Genomic DNA, 22381 nt, shown 5'->3' with positions numbered 1-22381 from the left:
CCCTCCATATTTTCATTTTTGCCAGCTCTGGATTTTTAGTTAGCATTGTGGCTGAAATGTCAAACTCCTTTAAAAGTGTTTCGCAAAGGAGGTTCCATTGAAAGAAGATCATGTGTTCTTTGGCGGTGTCCGGCCTGTGTAGTATTTTAAATTGGATCGCTGGATCTTCTATCAGAGTTTTTCTAAACAGACTCAGTAAGTTCCAAGAGACTCTTGCATTTATCGAGATGAGGCCCAGTTCATATCGAAGACAGACCGTCGAGGTGCCTTTGGGAAGCTGTAGTACTCTGGTCCAGAATATGTTTTCAAGTGAGTTCCACAAGTCACTTGAACAGCCAAAGGCGTTTTCGCCGCTATAGATTAGGGCAGGTACCACTTTTTGTTGAAAAAATTCAATTACTGGTTTTAGGGTGAACTTTCCAAATTTTTTGTTGATTAGAGTCGCCTGACAAGCCATCTGTCGGCATTTGCTCTTTGTCAGTTCTGCCCACGGTGCGTCATTTCTGCTGGCGCTGATCTTCATGCCCAGGTATGTGGAATATTTTACGGTCTGAAGTTGTTCATTACCAAGAGACCATCTGTTCTTTTTCCGTCGAGTGATGCGGCCTTGTAGTTTCTCCAAAATTAGAATTTCGCATTTTTGTTTGTTGATTCGAAGTCCGTTCGCTGTTGTATATGTGTCAAGGCACTTTAGTTTACGCTGCAGGCCAATAGGAGTCAAATCGATCAGAATAAGATCGTCAGCATAGACCAGATAGTTAATGGGCGAGCCATGTAATTTCGGAGGAAATATTGATGCACCAGTGAATGCCTCATTTATGTCAGATATAAAGAGGTTAAAAATGATGGCTGCTAAGGGGCATCCTTGTTTCACACCCTTCTGTGTGCTGATAGGGGCAGTTAACGTGCCTTTAGTGTCTAAGCGAATCTGAATGGTAGTGTCCGTGTGTAGTTCACGTATCGCTTCCACTAAGCTTGAAGGGCAGTTCCATCTCATGAGTTTCTCCCATAAGCGTTCCCTGTCTATGCTATCGAACGCATGGGACAAGTCTATCAAAGCCAGGTAGATCTTTGTGTTGGTTCTGATTGCTTCCATCTTTAGGAGATTCAATACCAATAGGTTCAAGCCGCATCCAACTCCCTTTACAAACCCCGCTTGTCTGGGGTCTACATGGTTATAGTCTTTGGCCCATTTTTGTAGTTTCTGTTTCAACAGGGTGGCGTAAATCTTCCCCAACACGTCTAGCAGAGCTATGGGCCTGTAGTTTTTTGGATTTAGACGGTCTCCCTTTTTAAAGATTGGGACCACTACAGCGCTTTTCCAAGACTTGGGGGTTGATCGGCTCGTGATGACTCGGTCAAACAGAGTGACACAAAAGTCTGCCCATAAGGCTGGTGTTTTTTTCAGTGTATAGTTTGTTAGGCCATCAGGGCCAGGCGCTCTAGAGTCGTGCACATTTTTGATTATGTCCAAGATGTCGCTTCTTTTAAATTCCAGGTCCCATTTGTTTGTCGTTATAGGAACCCAAGATGGTACGGGTTTATCATTGCAAAAGAGGTCTGTGTAGAAGGTCGCCCACTCAGCTTCAGTTACTGCAATGGCTTGGAGGGCTTGCTGTAGGGCCATAGTGTTATTTATCAGTTTCCAATAGGCTGCCGAGTTTTTGCCAGCCATTCTTTTCAGCATCTCTTCTGAGTCGTTTTGGTGCATAATCACTGCATGTGATTTAAGCCAGTTTCGGTATTTGGCCTTGATCGCCCTTTTGCTCTCTTTCATGTTGTCGGTATACGGACCTTTAAGTTTTCGTAACTCTTGTCTCATCTCTCTTTTGCGTTGCAGGATGGAAACGTCGAATTTATGTTTTGGGCAAAATTCGACGTGTTTTAGGTTACGTTTGTGTTCCTCAAAGTTGGACAGAAGATTTTGGTATTCTAAGGAATTGACAGTGTGTTGAAAGGCATTAGAAATGGCCATTACTTCTGTATCCAAAAGGTTTAGACGTATTCTGCCTGTCCCAGTGCATACCGCAAATGGCCAACAGCTCTGCTCATCCAGCCAAGGGTGATGAATTGATAGTTTTAGCATATCATGATCACTGTGTTGCATTTTGGTGACTTCCAATTTAGTTGTTCTCTTGTGGATGTTTTCAGTCACAATTATGTAGTCAATGACCGATTTTTGGTCATCTCTTCTCCAAGTAGGGCAAGCCGGAATATCACCAGCTGTTTGCCCGTTAAGCATGTGCAAGCCTCTCAGATCTAATTCTAAACACCATTGAGTCGCAGCTTGTTCTCGTTTGCAGTTGCCTCTTGAGTTTTCGTCAGTGTGAGCATTATCCGGAATACAGATGATGTTTAGGTCACCACATACAATTAGGTCTAGCGGTTGCTCCTTAGTGAGTAAGTCGTCGATCACGGTTGTTACAAGGTCAATAAAGGTACACTCTTCGTTGCGTTCGTGGTTCCAGTATAAGTTGATAATATGCAAGCGTGATTTCTTGGTTGTTTCTTTTGGATATACATCGACGGTGGATACCTGAATAAAAGGTGAGGGATTGTATGAGTTGAGGATCCGGAATCCAGCGCTTTTCCTCACCGCCAAAAGTAGGCCAGCCATCGGCCTTCCCTTTGTTTGTTTTATGGCGGGATTAATTGCTATTTCGAATCCTTCCATCAACGGGCTTTGAGAGAGCCATGTTTCTTGTAAACACAAAATGTCCAGTTCAGAAGCCCATGTTGTTTCAAAAAGATGCGTGAATCCTCTAGTGTTCCAGGAACCTATGTTACATATGTGAGATCTTCCCGGTTCCTGGCGTTATTTCCTCGGTTCAGTGTTTAAGGTTTTGGCCAACCAGGACCAATCGTCACATTTGTTTGATATGATGGCAGGGTTCCTCTCATTGTCATGTGTAGTGGATGGGCTTGTCATTCCATTAACTGTAATTCTTATCAGGTCACATTCAAGTGGCAAAGCTGCTGAGTCACGTAGTCTCAAAGGACTAGTCGCTTGAGTTTCTTTGGATTGATTCTCGATGCTGCTCTCCAAGTCTTCATTGGATCTTTTGTTCCCGTTATTCATTGGTCTACTGCAGGACTTTACTTGGGAGTCAGCGCTCCAAACACCCCTTTCAGCGTTGATTATGTCAAATCCTAGAGACATCAGTGTAGGCCCGGCATCCAGTAGTGCATCTGCTATGATCTTAGAGTGTAGATGTAGAATTACAGCATCAGTTTTCGTTTCGTTCTGGAATTCCACAATTTTGAGATCTTCAGAAGTTATCGCACGTAAGCTGGGAATCAGCTGACACAGTCGCAGCACATTAAATCGATTTAGTATCAGGTCATCAGAGGATACTATACGTTCCAGTATTAGACGATGGGGTGCTTGTCGTGTCGCTGGTTGATGTGATCTCACCTTTGGCATATGTTTTTGAGGTTGTTTAGTTGATCGGTTCACCCACTCTGTTTGGTTTTTCCTTTCATCTGTGATCATAGGCATTTTGGGCCCAGAATTGCGAACTGTGGGGGCCTCGAACCTTGCCGCCTGTGTCACACATATGGAGTCTTGCAACACATTGGATACGGCAGATGATTCAGTTCCGACCTGCTGGCTTACAAAAGGGCGCTTTGTGCTGCTTTTGGCATCAAGCATCCGTCTTTTGGCATCTAAAGTCACAAAGCGGGGACTCTGCAGAACCTCCTCTGTGGTCTGCGACGGTGTTTGTTTGATAAGTTTACAGATTCTGGACACTCTCTTAGAGGCTTTCACAGTAATAGGAATATGTTGACTACAGTTCAGAGATGAGATACGAGGACTCCTGGTCTCTTCCCGGGGTGTAGTATCAGGCACGTCTAAGTCAATGTATACAGGTGCAGCAGAGTCTAATTTGGGTCCACCTTGTGAAAATGCTACTGACTTGTCTCTGACGATAAGTTCTTCGTCGTCATATACAGATATATTGGGTCCACCTTGTGAAAATGCTACTGACTTGTCTCTGACGATAAGTTCTTCGTCGTCATATACAGATATATTCAGTAGGGTATCGGAACCATCACTGTCACAGTTTGACATCTCTTTAGGATCTGATGACATTGATTTATTTGCACATACGGCCATCTTTTTTCCAATAGTGGAGTCCTTAGTGATGACTCCATTAGCAGTTACATTGACTATTTTAATGTTACGTAAAAACTTTCGAGAGTCGATTCCTCTACTCGCTTTCCTTGCGGGTTGATTTTTGGTGTTTTTAAGTGTGTTGCCTATGGTTTGTTCGGTAGCTGCTAGAGGCTTGTGTATAACAGTTGGCTTCTTAAAAATGTCGTATATAGCGGGCACAGGGTTTACCCTCGCAGGAGGAGCCATCGGTTGTAGCTGGGAACAGAACAGCTCTTGGTTAAGGGTCGGCTTGGAGGTTGATGCCTCTTGAGGGTTTTGTAGTGCCAAGTTCGTATCCGCCTGGCTCTCTTTTAGAGCAGTTACAAACGGAGTGCTGATCAGACAGTCGTCTACCGCGATGATAGCAACATGCGGATTTATAGATGTACTACCAAGTTTCTCCGTTGTCTCCGGTATCAGGGTAAGATCTGACGAGTTTGTGTTGGCGATGTGAGGCACACTAGCCTTTAGGGTTCCCTTATGGCTTATAGTTGGCTCTTTTTGCACATTAGCAAGCTCACATGATGAGTTAGCAGCAGTGATGTTGTTGTTACTGGCAGCGTTCTCTGATTGATTAGTTGGTGTACATCTTTCAGTGTTGGATAGAGAAACTGATGTGACACGTGAGTGTGTCGCCTGAAGGCCAACATGAGGGGAAACTACCCCCTGGTAGCCATGTTCTTTTTTTTGTTGTTGAAAAATGCTCAATGCTTCTTTGGCTACTTCAGCTAGAAGTTTTTTGTCTAGGTTTGCGTTTTTGGCGTGGTCTGATAGTGTTTCAAGCGCCCAGTCTGTTTTTTTTTGTAGTTCATGTAGAACATCCTTGCAGTGAAGGTTTTTGTTTTCCATGCCTTCTATTTTGTGATTCATGGCAGTGACTACCGTAGAAAGCTCTTTTATGTTATCATTGAGATTTTCGTACATTTTGATAAAGGGTGCAATGGAGATGGCCATAGAGGAGATTATGATTGTTTGTAGATCTTTAGTGTGCTGCGCAGTTCTTGGGTCTTCTGGATTTGTAGAGTCAAGTAGAGGCATACGCCTACCACGGTGAATCGGTCGTCGGATCTTGGGGTAAGGCCGTTCCATTATGGATGAGTCCGTTGAGGTTTGATCTGCTGAGGAGTCCGTTGTGCAGTAAGTGTCGTCGATTACTCGCCTTGGCGCAGGGACTATGGCTGGTGAGCCCATTGCGTTGCTATGCTCTATCGAGCTTCTTTTGAGTTTCTTATTTTGAGAGCAACTCAAACTGGGGGATATACTCACCCCAATCCTTCTTCGTTTATGTGGTGAGCTTGATCTCAAGGTGAGCAATATGGGTTGCGTGGTAGAGGAACACGCCCCTGAGCCAGAAGTTTTTTCTGCGGGAACTTTTGAACCCAAGTCGTCATTTATAGTATTTTTAACGGCTCTTTCTTTGTTTAGACGAGTGAGGTCAAGTAACAGTTTGTTTGCCACCTCAAGTGAGTTTCTTCTTTCTAATCCTATTATAGGTTTAGCAGTGGTAGAGGTTGATGTGAGGCGAGGCAAGGCGCCACCCAGGACGTTACTCGAACATCGATCAGTATCCCTCTCTTCAGCTTGTCGTGTTTCAGGATACACAAGAGCCTTGGTCCCACACATCGCCTCACTGTGAAAAACGTCAAGGGCCTCAAATAAGAAGGCCTCCTTGCTGGTGTGTGCTGAGAAAATGTCAGGGTTTCTAGGTGAGGCCAAGGCACTGTAGAACCCGGATCGAGGTGACTCGTGAGTTATGTTAGTCAGTCCATAAGCAGTTGGACTAGTAGCTCCTGTGGGCTTTAAGGGTTTCTCAGGATGCAGCTGCGAGTCACTCGGGACAACCACAGTATCCAAGGAGCTGATCCCGCTAGAGCTTTGCCGCACGACGTCCCTCTCTGTGACAGGCAGAGTCTCCCCCTCCGCCCTACCATCACAGCCATCATCACACGGAGCAGCTCCAGGTGGATCCAGGCACCCGGCGAGGTCGTGTGCCGGTGCCTCCAAAACTGCGATGGCGGCTTCGCCACCACTGCCAACCGCGACAGCACACACAGCAGGCCCGCTAGAGCGGCCAGTCTCCCAGACCCTCTGCAAGGCGTCGGGCATCGGTGGATATGTACAGGTGACGGGCGTTTGAAAAGGCTCGTCCCAAGTGCCTATGCGGTTACAGGTACAGTTACAGTTACACTTTCTATGTGTAACGCAGTGTTTGTGCTGGGCAACACTCACCTCTGTCATTGATGCTGCTCGTGCCGATGAGCAGAGGCTTGATGATAGAGGTGGCGAGGGTGATGCCTCACAAGCTGCACCTTGATCGTCATGAGACGGTGGGTACACGATAGGGTCCCAGGGGCTATCGGCAGCGACAGTTTTTGCAGTTTTTGCAGGCTTTGCAATAGGTTTTGGTGAGATCAGTTTTCGTTGGGCGCGGGTTTCGCGCATTCTCGCGTTGTGTCTGTGTCCGCAGGGAGGGGTCCGGGTGGGAGTTGGACCAGGAGGGCTGCACACCTCCACCCCTCCGATCCTCTGACTCCTCAGACTCTGCCCTGACTCCGCGCCCGCTCCGCGGGGGAAATGGGTCTTTGTAGGCAGACACACCCACAACAGTAAACAGAGTGGACAGACTCTCCACTCCACTCTCCGCAGCTCCTCAGACTCTGCCCTGACTCCGCGCCCGCTCCGCGGGGGAAATGGGTCTTTGTAGGCAGACACACCCACAACAGTAAACAGAGTGGACAGACTCTCCGCTCCACTCTCCGCAGCTCCTCAGACTCTGCCCTGACTCCGCGCCCGCTCCGCGGGGGAAATGGGTCTTTGTAGGCAGACACACCCACAACAGTAAACAGAGTGGACAGACTCTCCGCTCCACTCTCCGCAGCTCCTCAGACTCTGCCCTGACTCCGCGCCCGCTCCGCGGGGGAAATGGGTCTTTGTAGGCAGACACACCCACAACAGTAAACAGAGTGGACAGACTCTCCGCTCCACTCTCCGCAGCTCCTCAGACTCTGCCCTGACTCCGCGCCCGCTCCGCGGGGGAAATGGGTCTTTGTAGGCAGACACACCCACAACAGTAAACAGAGTGGACAGACTCTCCGCTCCACTCTCCGCAGCTCCTCAGACTCTGCCCTGACTCCGCGCCCGCTCCGCGGGGGAAATGGGTCTTTGTAGGCAGACACACCCACAACAGTAAACAGAGTGGACAGACTCTCCGCTCCACTCTCCGCAGCTCCTCAGACTCTGCCCTGACTCCGTGAGTGAGTCGTTTTAACTCAATACATAAAGCAAATTCAATGTTTTCTTTTGAAAATAATCTAAAAGCATTTAAGTTATTTGCAAATGGAAATACTGTTAGTGGCCCTAATTCTCTGTATGGGATTTTATAAGATTGAAGGGCAGAAAATGAAACTCCCATGCCTCCACTCATGTAGAGATCTGTGAAAGCATTAGGGAGACCATCAGTGATGTCACTACCTTCAGAATTCTTCAGGGGTGCTGGAAAATCTTGTGCATGAATGGTATTATAGGCCCCTTCACCCCTCATTCTGTCTGCCTGCATCACGATGGGGCATCACGCTGGGGCGGGGTCAGAATGCTTAACTGACCCTCTGCCTGGTCCAAGAATAGGTCGAAGGAGCGGTGGAGGGCGTGTCTTGACCCTCTTCCTCCAACGTGATGATGTCTGGGGAAAGGGGAAGGCCATCATGAAAATGTTGTATGTATGACTTTTTGCATGCATGCGTTTGTGTGTACCTATGTGTGTGTGAGAGAGAGAGCGTTTATTTGAAGTGGGTGTGTGCATGTAAGTAACAGAGTGTACGCGTGTCAGTGTAAATGCACTGTGAATGTTCTGGGTGTGCATGTGAATAATTGATTGAGAGAAGCTTATGGATGTGTGACTGCTTGTTTGAATGTGTGTGAATGTGCGTGCGTGGAAGTATGGGGCATGGTGGGGGCATTAGGTCATGCAGACCAACACTTTTGTAAAATGCCATGACATGTTTTTTTTGTTGTTGTAGTATGGCATGGCATTTTAAAAGGGCCTTGAGGGCAAAGCCAACTTTATGAGTGTTCTAACATATGGAGGACGGGGCATTTGTGCCGCAAGCATGCCACATTAGGAAAATATGTCTTTGCAGCAAAGACAAGTTTTATTACTGTGGTATGGCATTTTACAAAGGTGTTAAGGGCAAAGCCAACATTATTATTATTATTATTATTATTATTATTATTATTATTATTATTATTATTATTATTATTATTATTACTATTATTATTGAGCACGTCACTCAACAGAGTGCTTTACAGCCACCAACACGATGAGGGAAGCAGAGAAACAAGGGGGCAATGAGCTAACAACAAGGGAGAGGGAGGGCAGGCAATTTGGCAGCAAGGACTATACAAATGGCCAGACAAGGACACAGTCAGTAGCAGATCACCCAGTCTCAGGTAGGTTGTGGAGTGTTAATGAGGGTGCTAACATATGGGAAGGGTGGCATGCGTGCAGCAAGCATGCCGCAGCGAGAAGACATGTAATTGCAGCAAAAACATGTTTTCTTAGAGCAGCGTTGGCATTAAGGGCATAGCCAATGTGATGAGTGCTCTTACATATGGGAGAGGGTCCATTTGTGCAGCAAGCATGCTACAGTAAGAATACGTATCTTTGCAGTAAAGACATGTTTTCTTATCATGGCATGACATGTTATACTGGTGTTAAGGGCAGAGCCAGCATGATGAGTGTTCTTACTTATGGGGAAGGTGGGCATTTGTGTAGCAAGCAAAGACATGTTTTGTTACTGAGTTATACATTTTATAATGGTATTGAGGGCAAAGCCAACCTGAGTGTTCTTATGTGGCTATACAGACTTACATTAGTGCAAACAGTCTGGACAGGTTTTCATTCTGTCGCATGGAATTCTAACTGGCGTTAAGGGCAAAGCCATTATGATGAGTGTTCTTACATATGGGCGATGGGACATTTGTGCAGGAACCATGCCACAGTAAGAAAACATGTCTTTGCAGCAAAGACATATGTTTTCTTAATGTGGCATGGCATTTCATACTGGCATTTAGGGCACAGCCAACATGATGAGTGTTTTTACATATGGGGGCATATTTGCACCATGAAAAGCTATGCTTTCTTACTGTGGCATGGCATTCCCATCTAGTGTTAAGAGCCAAGCCAACACGATGAGTGTACCTACATATGGAGAAATTTGTCCTGCAAAGACATGATTTCCTACTGTGGGATGGCATTTCATTCTAGCTTTAAGGACACATGCAACATGATGAGTGGTCTTACATATGGCAGCAGGAACATTTGTGTAGCAAGCAAACACATGTTTTCTTAGTGTGGCATGCTGTCTTTTTCTGGTGTTAAGGGCAAAGCCAACATGATTAGCGTTACATGCAAGAAGTCCTAACAGGTTTCCTTACTGTGGCATGGCATCTTTAACAGGCAAAGCCAACATGATGATAATGATAATGACACATTATTTATATAGGGTTTACTCCTAAGCACTTTAAATAGAACATATAAACATACAATATCACCCAACTAAAGTTGATTACATGGACATACTGGTCTACGTTGATGAAGCCAGTCTGGACACATTTTCTCACTGATGCATGGCATTCTTTACTGGCATTAAGGACACAGCCAACAGTATTATAATCTTACGTGGGGATATTGGCATCTATTGGCAGGGCCAGCATTAACATATTTTTTTTATAGCATTATTGCTGGAATTATGGGAAAAGCAAACATGAGTATGTTCTTATGTGTGAATACTGGCATACATTTGTGCAGCCAAATTGGATATGCATGGTCTAAGTCAGCATGAACAAATGTTTTACATTGGCACAATATTAGCATACAGTGGGTAAAGGCATCATGAAAATGCTCGTGTGCACTGTTGGTGACTAATGGATTTTTGCATGTCCTACCCAACACAACCCTTGTAAACTGTGTGGCTCTTTACCGACATTGTCACCGAAATTGTGCTGTAAATACACCACTCTAATCCATCATTTAAAACCCTTCTAAACCTCCCTCATTGATTTGGGCTCTCGCGCTACCCTAAGTCGCTCCACATATTCATAGCAAATGTTTATGCCCCCCAAATAGAAAGTTCTCCAACCGCCACTGCCTGTCATCCTGCTGTACGAACAAACTGTAGGTTCATTCAATATAATGTGCTCCATCAATCAGTAATCTAGCAGCCAGTAATCTAGCAGCCAGCAATCTAGCAGCCAGTAATCTAGCAGCCTATCATCCCACCCAGCTGTAATAATTCAGACAACACCCCCAACACCGGACAACACAACAACCTGACTATGAAAGCTCAGCCAACTTAGTGCCAACCCCCATCACAATGTATTATGCACTTACATGATGTAGATACCTCCATCCAGTAGGCTAAGAATCCAGTTTAGAGAAGGAAACGAAAGGAGAACAACGGGCACCCCACTTACAGTGGGTGGCATTTTGAAAGTACTCGTCATCCCGTTAGCAAGCAACTGAGATTTAATTGCAACATCAACGTCAAAATGAAATAATAAGAAGAACCGCATCACACGGAAATGAATGTCAAGGGTGGCGTTTTGGAAGCACTCATCATCCTGTTAGCAAGCAACAGAGATTTAACTGCAAAATCATTGTCAAGATGAAATAATACGAAGAACCGTACTACGCGGAAACCTATGTCAAGCATGAGAGTTAATGCAACAGACGAAATACAGCCAAATTTAAAGTGAGAAAAAAAAGAAAAATAATAGAAATAAGTGTATCGGAGGAAGACATGCAAATGAAAGTTTGCTCTGGACCCAATGGTAGAAAATGGAGTAAGACAAGGAAGCCATTAAAAGAGCTACATGGAAAATGAGATACTGATGTACAAAGGCAGGACATGCACCTTAAGTCTGCTTTAAAAGAGTGCACCCCAATTCCTCCTTTAAATCTGGCATAGTACCAGATAACCTCAAGGATGCTTGGGTAATCCCCCTAATCAAAAAACCTAACCTAGACCCTAACATTCCTACCAACTATAGGCCCATCACCACGGTACCATACCTTCTAAAAATCTTGGACAGGGCGGCATACATCCAAATTCAAAGCTATCTTGACAAGAACAACCTACTAGGACTTAGGCAATCCGGTTTTCGGCCGAGACACGGCACAGAGACCGCCCTTATAGACCTAAAAACACAAATTGAGGACTTAAAAGACAAGGGCAAACAAGCGCTCCTACTCCTCCTAGATTTATCAGCCGCTTTTGATCTGGTAGATCACCAAATCCTTTGCCAGCACCTTATAACAGCTGCCCATTTCTCTGATGCAGCTACCTCCTGGATCAGTTCATTCCTTGCAAACAGATCCATGAGAGTCTTCTCATCTCATGCCGCAGCTGACCCAGCACATGTTCCTTGTGGTGTCCCACAAGGCTCATGTGTATCACCCACGCTCTACAATATCTTTACGAAACCACTCTTTGATATTCTTGACCATCTGGGTGTCTCCTATACAAACTATGCGGATGACACCCAGATACTCATCCCTATAACAGGTGACTACGCAACTGACGTCAAAGCTCTCAATGCAGTTTACACCGTCATCCAGGCGTGGATGGCCCACCACGGTCTCTGCCTCAACGACGAGAAGACTGAGCTACTCATCTTAGGCTCCCAATCTAAACTTGCAAAACTTGGCAGCAAATATGATGCTTTCAAAATTGATGGCAACACCATTAAGGTCTCCAACGTTACTAAAACACTTGGAATCTACCTTGACTCCACCCTCTCGCTCACCAGACAAACTAACTCAGTAGCCTCAGCTTCGGCTTACACGTGCAAACTAATCACTGCCTGCCGTCCTTTCCTAACTTTGGACAACTGCCTGATCCTTGCCAGAACCCTTATTTTATCCAAAATTGATTACTGCAATGCCCTGTACCTCGGAACTAATCAAAGAAACATCGACAAACTTCAGGTAACCCAGAATAACGCCATTAGGGCTGCTCTCAACATTCCTAGGCGCTCCCACATCTCATCCACGAGACGGAACTTGCGATGGCTCTCTATCCCACAGCGTATTGCCTTCAAAACTCTTATCTTAAGTTATAAAGCACAGAACAACGCAGCTCCAGCCTACTTGTCAGAGCGCTTTACACAACACACAGCCCACAGACCACTAAGAGCTGCGCAAGCACATACACTTACTATTCCCTGCTTTAAACTACAGACTGCCAGAGGCTCAAGCTTCCCGGTATTAGCCGCTAAGCTCTGGAATTCACTACCCAATGACCTTAGGAACGTCCCCTCCCTCCAATCCTTCAAACACAGAACAAAACAATGGCTCTATGAGCAAGACAAAGAGCTGACCACCATGTGGTAATCATCCACTGCATGCTCTACAACCCCATCCACTGCTGTATTGTTTGGTGACGACTCTCTATGTATGTTTATTTACTATGCAATTGTAATCTATCTCTCTGTTAACCTTTGTAACCCTTCTAAACATGCGCCCTGATGCCTTTGGGCAGGCTGCGCAATATAAATAAATAAATACAAATACAAATACAAATGAAATTCCAGACTAATTGTTCTTAATTGCGAGCGTTAAGGAGTGAAACATGTTGGGTAGTGAATGTTGAAATGGAGTGACTGTTGACATTTGAAGTAGCATGTTAGTTAAGAGTTTTAATGAAAAGAAGAAGTGATTTCAGAAAATAAAGCTTTCATGTGTTGAACACTATTATTGCCTTTCCACGATATATGCATTACAATGACTATTTTTAGACTGAAATCATTTTGTACCAAATATTGATGAATTAACATTGTGTATGTTCAAAAGACAGCGTATGAAGGTTTAATGACAAACAGATACACTTTTTTAGATGCGGTAAAAGTCTGATACTAGATACTTACCTATCTACCTGGCGGATCTACAATACATAACCTAAGGAATACTAGTGTGTTGTGTTCATATTATATATAGGGGGATAATTCCTATAGGTTGTAACACTTCCCACTTGTCTCTATTACGTGTCAGTGCTACCTCCATCCAAGCATTATGTTGACTATGATTTAACAATTTTTGTGGCCAGGGCCTGTGTTAGTGCAACATATAGTCAATTATTGCAGTCCAGAAAAGTCTGGTAAAGAGTTACATGCCACACAGTCTATCAATGGCTTACCTGTGTAAAAGAAGTGAGATGCAAAGTGTGAATCTTAAAAGTACTTACAACAAGCAAAGGTCACAAAGCACAGTGCACCGAGTGTGAGCCATCTACAATACGGGGGTCAATGGGAGAACCACATACCTTGGTGGTGCAAGGTAAGGCACACTTCCCCTCACTACTGTTTGTAGCACAGTACATACCACTAGGGAACACCAAATCTATTTCAAAGTTATTATCACACATGCGTCACCCAACATGTGTGAAATTCAGTGATTTGGGCCCGGATCATTACTGGTGGGGCTCATATCAAAACTGCTACTTTGTATACACAGTGCTAAAATTGGGATGGTCCCTGGGTCTGTTCCTGGATGTAAGGGACCCCAGTGTGCCCAGCTCCATGGCACCCACGACAAAGGCTTATTCTTTCCAAAACAAACTCGAAGGTAAAGTTCTATTAAAAAAAATTGCACTTCAAAGCGTCTCAAGAACACAGTGGGAAGCTATAATTTACATTTCTTTGGGCCAGAGCAGTAGAATTGTACATTTCCTGCATCAGTGAAAACATGTAAATTAAGCAAATCAAAAAAACAAACGGAACCAAAGATTAACTAGTTTGTCTGCTTACATTTGCTGTCATTCAGATTTGTAATTTCGGCCATTATTCCACCCCAACCATGACCTGTAATGACAAACCTTGTACTGTAGACTGGTGCCCTATAGGCGCTTGTTAAAATGAAACTGAAAAGAATGATCATCTGTATATGTAATGAGCTATACTGACTAGAGCGAGAGAGCTGTGACCAGTAACCTATTGTACAGTGTTTGCACCACAGTACACTTGTCGAGCAAAATACATGATACCCCTGCCACGGATACAAAAGGGTACTGTATCTTTGCTATGGGACAAGGTTGCAAAGCAAGATATATTATCGGGCACCCCCAGTGGATATAGCATGCATAGCGTATTGTGGTCACTGTGGAGAGAGTGGAGAGGCTCAAGCATACTCACCAAAAGCCCCTCAGTGATAGAAAAAAAACAGATATACATCAGCTGAAGGCCACTCGAAGATAGAAGTGTTCTTGTTCAGGGTCAAGGTGGCCGCACAATATCGCCTGGAATTACACAATCGAATACCACCCCCCCATAAAATGACATAATCAGCTAGAACAAAAAGCAGGAATCATGTCCCAGAAAAAAAGGGAAGGGAGGAATAAATATATTTTTTTTTAAATAACAGTTGGCTCGGGAGAAGTGGAGAAAGGAAAATCACGAGGGTGGACACGTTTAAGTTTGGATGCCATGAGGGAGGAAGTAGCAGTCTAAACCAAGGTCTGTTTTGAGGGGGTTGGGGGGAATTCCACGAAAAGCAAAAGGAAAGTATACATCAAACTCACAATTTGTAGTTAACATTTCTAGCAAAGATCCATTTGGGAGCAACACTTATTTGGGCCTCAACACGTGTTTGGCAGTGTTTCGGCAGTGCATTTGCAGAATTACCGCCCAAATCGGTTAACGTTGCTACCACCTGGTCCACCAAGTGGTGGTTTGACAGTGCTGGTCTACATTATAGGACTCCATGACAATGTTGGTGGATTGATAGTGAGTGCACATTGTGCTGCAGTAAATATGCCAATTTTTGGCATTAAAGCAGAGGATTTATCTTCAGCATCATACTGGATGTAAATCTTCAACTTAAAGGCCAAATTGTGGTTTGGCGGTACAGGTAAATGTGGTGGTAATTCTGTTACCACGAAAAAAATGAATAGTAATGACATTTCTGCCACTTTTTGGCCGCAAACTTGTAGTCATGCCCATAGAACCCACATACCAACATTGCACAATATGTTCCAGCCACTTAAACATGACACAGTGCAGCAGAAGAAAAAAGCAGCATACAAAACCTAAGAACGCATGTTATGTCAAAGCAGAGCTGAGCATAGCGAAGATTAATTTCTTTTCATGCTTTAAAACAACATGTGAGCGTTAAAGCGTCGGTCATTGAAACAACTCAAGACATAACTTTTCCCGTTTTTCTACTGCCGCTCTACAGAGTTCTATCTTCCACAGCTACATTACTGTACTCAGAGTGTGAGATGTGTTGTACTCCATTTAATTCGTGTAATATCCTTGCTACTCAGTTTACTGATTGTATGGCTTTAGTTGTGCCAAAAGGATGAACAAAAAAACTATTTGTATCGAGTAGATCACACTGAAAATAAACGTCAGCCGCAGACTTGCAAAGCCAATAATGTTAACAGAGATATGAGGAATCCCTCAAAAAAGTGTGCATTGCTTTTTTCTGCAAATCTATTTGATATACGAGATCTCTACAGTTCTAACAATTTTGTTTTCAAACAAATCAGGACCGCCTGAATCTAATTTTTTGACCTGCAAACATGTATTCCCCAAAGAAGTGCTTTGGGATCAATCATTTTGTTCAACCACATAGTGTTGTTGCTGAGGTGTCCCCTGTTGGGATTCGTTTGCTTCTACTGCTTCTTATCCTTTTTAAGGTCTTATTGCTAAAACCGGAATCCCACCTACATTTTGAAAACATGTTCAATTGGAAGTGTTGATATCTTTGAACATTCTGATCAAAGTATCTCTGGCGCAAGGGATTTTCCCATCATCCCTCATAATGGGATTGAATCCCCCTCTCCTTAAAAATCTCTATCTAGAACTCTGATGTTTTGGCCAACTAGCATTCTATGCTAGTCTTACATTTTTGGGAACGAGTTTGGAGAAGGTAGTTGAAACTCAACTGCCTGAACATAGAGTGCTATCACCTTTTGGTTCATATCAACTGGGTTTCTGCAGAATGCATTGAACAGAATCCTCAAAATTGCAAATTATGATCGACATTGTTCAAATAACTAATTTGGGATATTCTTTCTTATTAGTGCTACTTTATCAGTGGAATTTGATACAGTCCGCAATGAAGCCTCAATTCCAATTGTTCCCACTTTTATGGGGTTGTGAGGACAGGTCCCGAATTGGATCCACTATTATATTTCCTCCAGATTTCAAGTATTACAGGTTAGTGTTGTAAGCTCTAGTTTACCAGTTCCTTCAGATGGTCCTGAAGGATCTATTTTTCCCTATATCTGTTTCAACTTATATATTGAACCCATATGGGGCCCGGTACATAAGTTCAGATTAAACATGCACCAGTATGCTGTTTTCATTCAGCTGTGTCATCTGTGGGAGACATCCATAACATGGCCTAATGTTTGGAAGACATTCAGGATTTGGTGGCTATTGCCAACCTAAAATTTAACGTGGCTGAGATGGAATGTATTCTCTGTAGCTCTCCCAGTAAGGTAGGAAAGGTTCAGTACTGGATGTCGCTGCTCACCAAAGATGGCGTAACACTGACTCTGGCACCAACAATTTTGGTTGGATAATAAGTCAATGAAAGACTATGGGGCTCAATTTGAGCCCCCCAGAGTGTACGTGGAAGTGCTAAAGACAGGCTTAATGTCATCTGCCTGTCTTATTAGGAGCCTGGCGGTAATCCTTAAAAGTGGCAGCAATGGAATTAGCCGCACCAATAGCACCCCGCCAGATCACGAGCGGCGCAAGTACCGCTGACTGTAAAATCGGTAAAAACAAGAAACGCAATCAGAACTGCATCACAAGTCCATTTACTGTGGTATTAACTCTGAAAAATGGCACAAATGCCGCTGAAAAACACGGCACAAGTACCTCCAGCCTCCAGCTGGAGGTAAATTAACACAGGTGCCAGAGATGAAGCCATAGGTGATCCCAATGCACACCAGAGGGCTACATAAGACACACCCTACCCCAAACACTGTTTCTAACACCATGCTGCCACTAGCCACTGTGATCTAGGACAGTCCGCTGCTCATGCTGTGCCTGGAAGTAGAGAGGCAGGACAACCAGGCCAGGGCACAGGGAGGAGAGGGGGTGGAGGAGGAGGAGAGCCCAAGCAAGGTGGGCACTGATTCCCAAGGTCAGGCACTGACCCTGGACCATCATTCACAGCCAGTTGGTCAGCCTGTACTGCCTCAACAGGGAGACCATAGCTGAGCTGCTCACCATGAAGGCACAGTACTATGCCATTGCCCAAATGCCAAATGTGATTGCAGCCCTAGACTGAACCCATGTTGCGTTGGCGGCCCCCCCAGGCCCACGAAGCACTATCACTCCCTAAATGTGCAGGTGGCCTGCAACCCCAACCTGTACATCACCCACTGCTGTGCCTGCTACCCTGTATCCACCCACAATTCCATGGTCCTATGGAAAAGCACACTTCCAGGATACATGGAGAGGCACAGAGGACAACAGACGTGGATAGTGGGTGAGTAGAATTGCCTGCACGCATGCGCTGTGAAGCACCTGACCAACTGGGGGTGGGGGATGCCAATGACTAAACAACGCATGGCATGACAAGCAAATGGAAAATTTGTACCTGACCAGCTCCAGCACCAACGTCACAGTACAGCAACTCCTAACACAAACGTGTCTACACATACCACAATGCAACATGTGCAATCCAAAGTAATGGTGACAAATGGCCACATCGCATCACACAACTGTAACCCTGTCAGTACCACAGCCATGCACCCATCTGCACCCAGCCCACAATGCAGACCAGGTGGCCACAGACGCCTAGTGAGGGCAAATGGCAAACCCATAATGCCACATGCATGGGAGAAATACACTGCCACATGACAGCCACCATGTCAGCTGCACATGTCAATAACAGAGACCTTATGCAACATCTGCTGCAAGGCGGGTGGTGCATGTGAAGACCAAACAATGGATGATATGAGTGGCACAGCATGTCAAGATATTGTACAGACACATGACATGAAATGAAGTCCCATATGCATGCACATGATGTCCATTTACTGTGTAAGGCCACCCCCGGCCATTGCACTGTGACCGATGTCTACGCCTCCTCCCCATGTAGTTGACTCTGGATATCCACAGCTGCCCTGGCTGATGGTCCCTGTGCGCAATCCACAAAAAATGCAGGAAATTGCCTACAACTAGGCTCACAGCAGGACCCGGGTGTGCATCGAGTGTACATTTGGCCTCCTGAAGGCACGATTCTGATGCAACGGCCGTACCAGTGGTGCCCTGATGTACACTCCAGATAAAGTGGGTAGTATTTCGCTTGTGTGTTCCCTGCTGCTTAATATTTGCCTGAAGAGAAATGTTCCGCTACCCCCTGACATGGAGATGTCACCCCTGAGGATAAGGATGCAGTTCCCATGGGAGAGGCAAATGCACGCATTGCCAGAGATGATGTGAGTGATGGGAGACTGGCTCGCCAGGGACTGATAGACAATTTCTTCTGAGTCATTCACATGGCACATGGCATGCACGACAGTGCAAGACTTACTCATATTAGTAAAGACCACAGTGACACAATCAGGAATGCCCTCGCATTGATGCAGTTCAACAGTTTGAATGAAAGGAATGTGCCCCATATCCCCTCTTTTTGCCTCCCACCACCAACTCCCCAGCACACTATCCACCCTACCCCCTCCCACCTCCAACTCCCCAGCACACTATCCCCCCTACCCCCTCCCACCACCAACTCCCCAGAATGGCCACTCAGGGCAAAAAGTATCGCAATGTTCTTTCCGTGGCCTCTTCCCCCCATGCCAGCCCCTGATGATCTGTTTCCCAATTGGCGCTGGGACCGGCACCTTGGTGTACCCTGCTGCGATTCCTCCATGTGTGTCATGGAAATGGAGGCTATTAGGCCTGGCCTCTGGATGTGCTGGAGTGTGACCTCCGTGTTTTGGCGGATGTTCTCTGCAAGGGCCCAGACCCCCTCCATCACCTTCCTGGTCCTCTGTCCATAAACATTCAAGGTGGCAGTACTGTTATCTGCATCTGCCCGGTTCCTTGACAAGGCCCACACAATCCTGCAGGTGACCCCTTGCCGGCATTCACGGATCACCTGAAGGTGTTCAGAATGTCTGTTCACTCTTCATTTCCTCCAGCCTCTACTACATCACAGTGTTGCTTGGTGGTGTGTGCTGATTGATAGGAGGGCTTTGCAGTAGCTCTGGGCTATTGGCCCGGGAGCCATAGGATGGCGTGTCGAGGTCCGGCTCAGGTGTCTGGGCATGCTGGTGGCGGTGGGAGCTCTTGGGGGTTTGTGGCCCTTCTGCAGGCAGTGACACTGAGCTGTTATCCTCATGTGTCGCCCGAGTTGCCCTGCCAGGAGGCATACCCTCTGTGTCAGTCACTGCATCTGTGGGAATGGGTGCAGTGGGCTTTGGGGTGCTCCCAGTGGCCTGTGGTGTGATCATCTGCTTGGTTTTGCTGGGTCGTGGCGTCTCACTGTGGTCCATCAGCCTAAGCGTAGCCTGTATGTGCTTTTATGGAGTGGTGGTGGCTTACCTGGAGGCCCAATTCCAGATGTAGCTGCACCCTCGTCCTCCTCCGATTCCTCTGCTGATGCGTGGGTGCCTTTAGGGGACAAATTAATATCTGTCAGTCATGTTTCTTCCAAGTGTGTTGCCATGCAAGACACATTTGCTATGGTACAGAGTCGGACCCACACATTTGGGCAGATGTGAATGGTTGGTCAGGGGAAATTGCATGTGGACACAGCATTGTGTGAATGGTTGCTGCAATGTGTGTGTGATACATGGCCAGTTGGCCTTTGGCCTGTGTGTGGGGAGGGCAGGAGGCCCATGCTGGGGCAGCTGATGTATAGCTTGCATGCTTGTGGTCCTTCATGCCCCCACACAAACCTGTCCCTGGGTGGCACACACCTTGTGGAGTGGGTGGGGTGTCTTCATCCATGGCACTGCCATGGCTCTATGTGGTGCTGCTGTGCTGGCTGCAGTGTTTCTCTGTGGTGGTCAGTGATTGGCTAGCTGTGCCCATGTCAGCATAGGGGGACATGTGCTTCCATGTGTCTTGTCTGCCATGCCAACATGAAGCAGGCCAACTGGGCCTGCAACATGCTGGTGTAACTGCTGCACAGTGTCATGGTCGCTCATGCACCACAATCCCCCTGGCACAGGGTGCACCGGCACTTGGATTGGTCACTTATCACCCCTTCCTACTGCTGTCACACTCAGGGGTTCCCTTGATGTCCTGCCCCATGGCTGCTGTTGTGGGTGGCTGATGTGGCACCCCTTCGCTACATCCTGATTGACCTGCCAACATGTGTCCCTGTCTATTGGAGCATCTTGTGTTAGGCTGACATTTGTGTATGGACATATGATGGGGGGGCGTTGACTCACCTCCTGGCTCCTAGCTGCTTGCACTTGCCTCTGCACCTTTGACTATCTCTATGCGCTTGTTGTGCAGCACCAAGCTGCACTTCTCCTCCCAGGCAATGAGTGAGGACCAGTGGTTCGACGGTGCCTCCTCCAGTCATCAGAGTCTCCTGCCTTGTGTTGGGACAGGAGTTCACGCACCCTGACCCTTTAGTCATCCCACTGCTTCCTGCAGTCCTCTCCGTCACAGGGTGCGCTTCCCACAGCAGACACCTTCTGGCTAAGGCAGGCCAGAAGGCTGTCCTGCGCTGTCCTGTGGGCTTTTGCTGCCTACTGCCAAATAGCTCCTCACAAGTGGGCAATGACCTCATCAATGAGGACCACCAGCTCTCCCACACTGAACTTGTGACATTTTGGCTTGTTTTCAGGTCCGGATGGCTGCAGGAAGTGGAGATTCTGGATGGATTGTGTTTTTCAAGATGACAGCTGCAATGTTTCCGTTCCGACGGTGATGCAATTTCCCCCATCGCTAATGGTGCTGGCGTCGCCGCATGTAGCGCTATTTGTGCCGATTCTTCAGCGATAACCCTTATGTTAGATCCGTTTCTGCCGGGCGGTAATATCGTTACTGTCAGAGTGGGGCACACATTCACGCCAGGTTGTGATGTAGGCCTAATATCGTTGCATGACACAGCGGAAACACTATTTCCGTTCGGCGGAAATTGCACCTGAATACAGCCGGACTCCTGTTGGGGCCCTAAACACCTCCATTCATGCTCCGGGGGATTGTCATTGTTTTTGAAAGTGGAGATCAGGGGTGGAACATGCAGGCGAGCAAAAAGCAGGCGGATTTTCATGGGAAATAATTGTAAACACGTCTGCCATGCATACATGGCATGTAGCATTTACTTTATTGGCACTGCGAAGTGCAAAAGAGGGTTATAAACAGATTTCCAGCGTCTCTTTGCACTGCTCATTTTCACTCTGGGTGCAAATGATGAAAATGGCAGAGGGGACCGGTTTGCATGTAAGTGCAAATGTATGTGGTACCCCTCGGGCAACCTACGTCACGTTGGAAATCGAACACTCCAACCTTTCTCTATGTCTGAGGGATGGAAAGTTCATTGTGGGATCTTTTGGATTAACAGAGACATTTAGTTAGGATGTGTGTAAAATGCTTTGCAGGGAGAGGACTTGGTAGCATGGGCAACATATACAGGATTTTAGGACTATTATCTGTATTAGTCTTGGATGCCCTTGGTTTAGCTCATGTGTCTCCTCGAATGTAGGAATGAACTCCACCCTAGGTATTTGATTCCTTCCCTTTTCCTATTGATACCCATGCACATGTACTGTTGTTGAATACAATAGTGGTATGGCCTGTTTTCACCCAGTTTACCTTGTACCCAGAGATGCAACCATTATGCTTGATCACAGACATGGGGTGGGATTGCATTTACCTGGAGAAGTGACATACACTAATACAACATCTATATATGCTGATGTTTTCCTATGTAGATTTTTTACATGAATGCTTTGAATATTTTGATTCTACACAATGTGCATCAATAGCGCTTCAAGGGACAGTGTGTGCAGAATTGAGACAGGGGTGCAACAGCAAAGGCTGTTGCACCCCTGTCTCGTGCATCTAGTCAGATGGATATATGTTGAGGTTTGGCATAGAGGGTCATAATCTTTCTGTGTATCACAGTACCTAAACCCATTCATTGCATGCATTTTTTCCATATGCATCAATAGGTCATTCAGCCATAGGTTGCTACAGGCTTTCTAGCAGCTAAATCACATTGTATAACATTATGTCTTGCCAGCGGCT

This window comes from Ambystoma mexicanum, chromosome 3q (genome assembly GCF_040938575.1).
Source record: "Ambystoma mexicanum isolate Mex_15411 chromosome 3q, UKY_AmexF1_1, whole genome shotgun sequence".
NCBI classification, from domain to species: Eukaryota; Metazoa; Chordata; class Amphibia; order Caudata; family Ambystomatidae; genus Ambystoma; species Ambystoma mexicanum.
Note: the sequence above shows the minus strand (reverse complement) of the source record.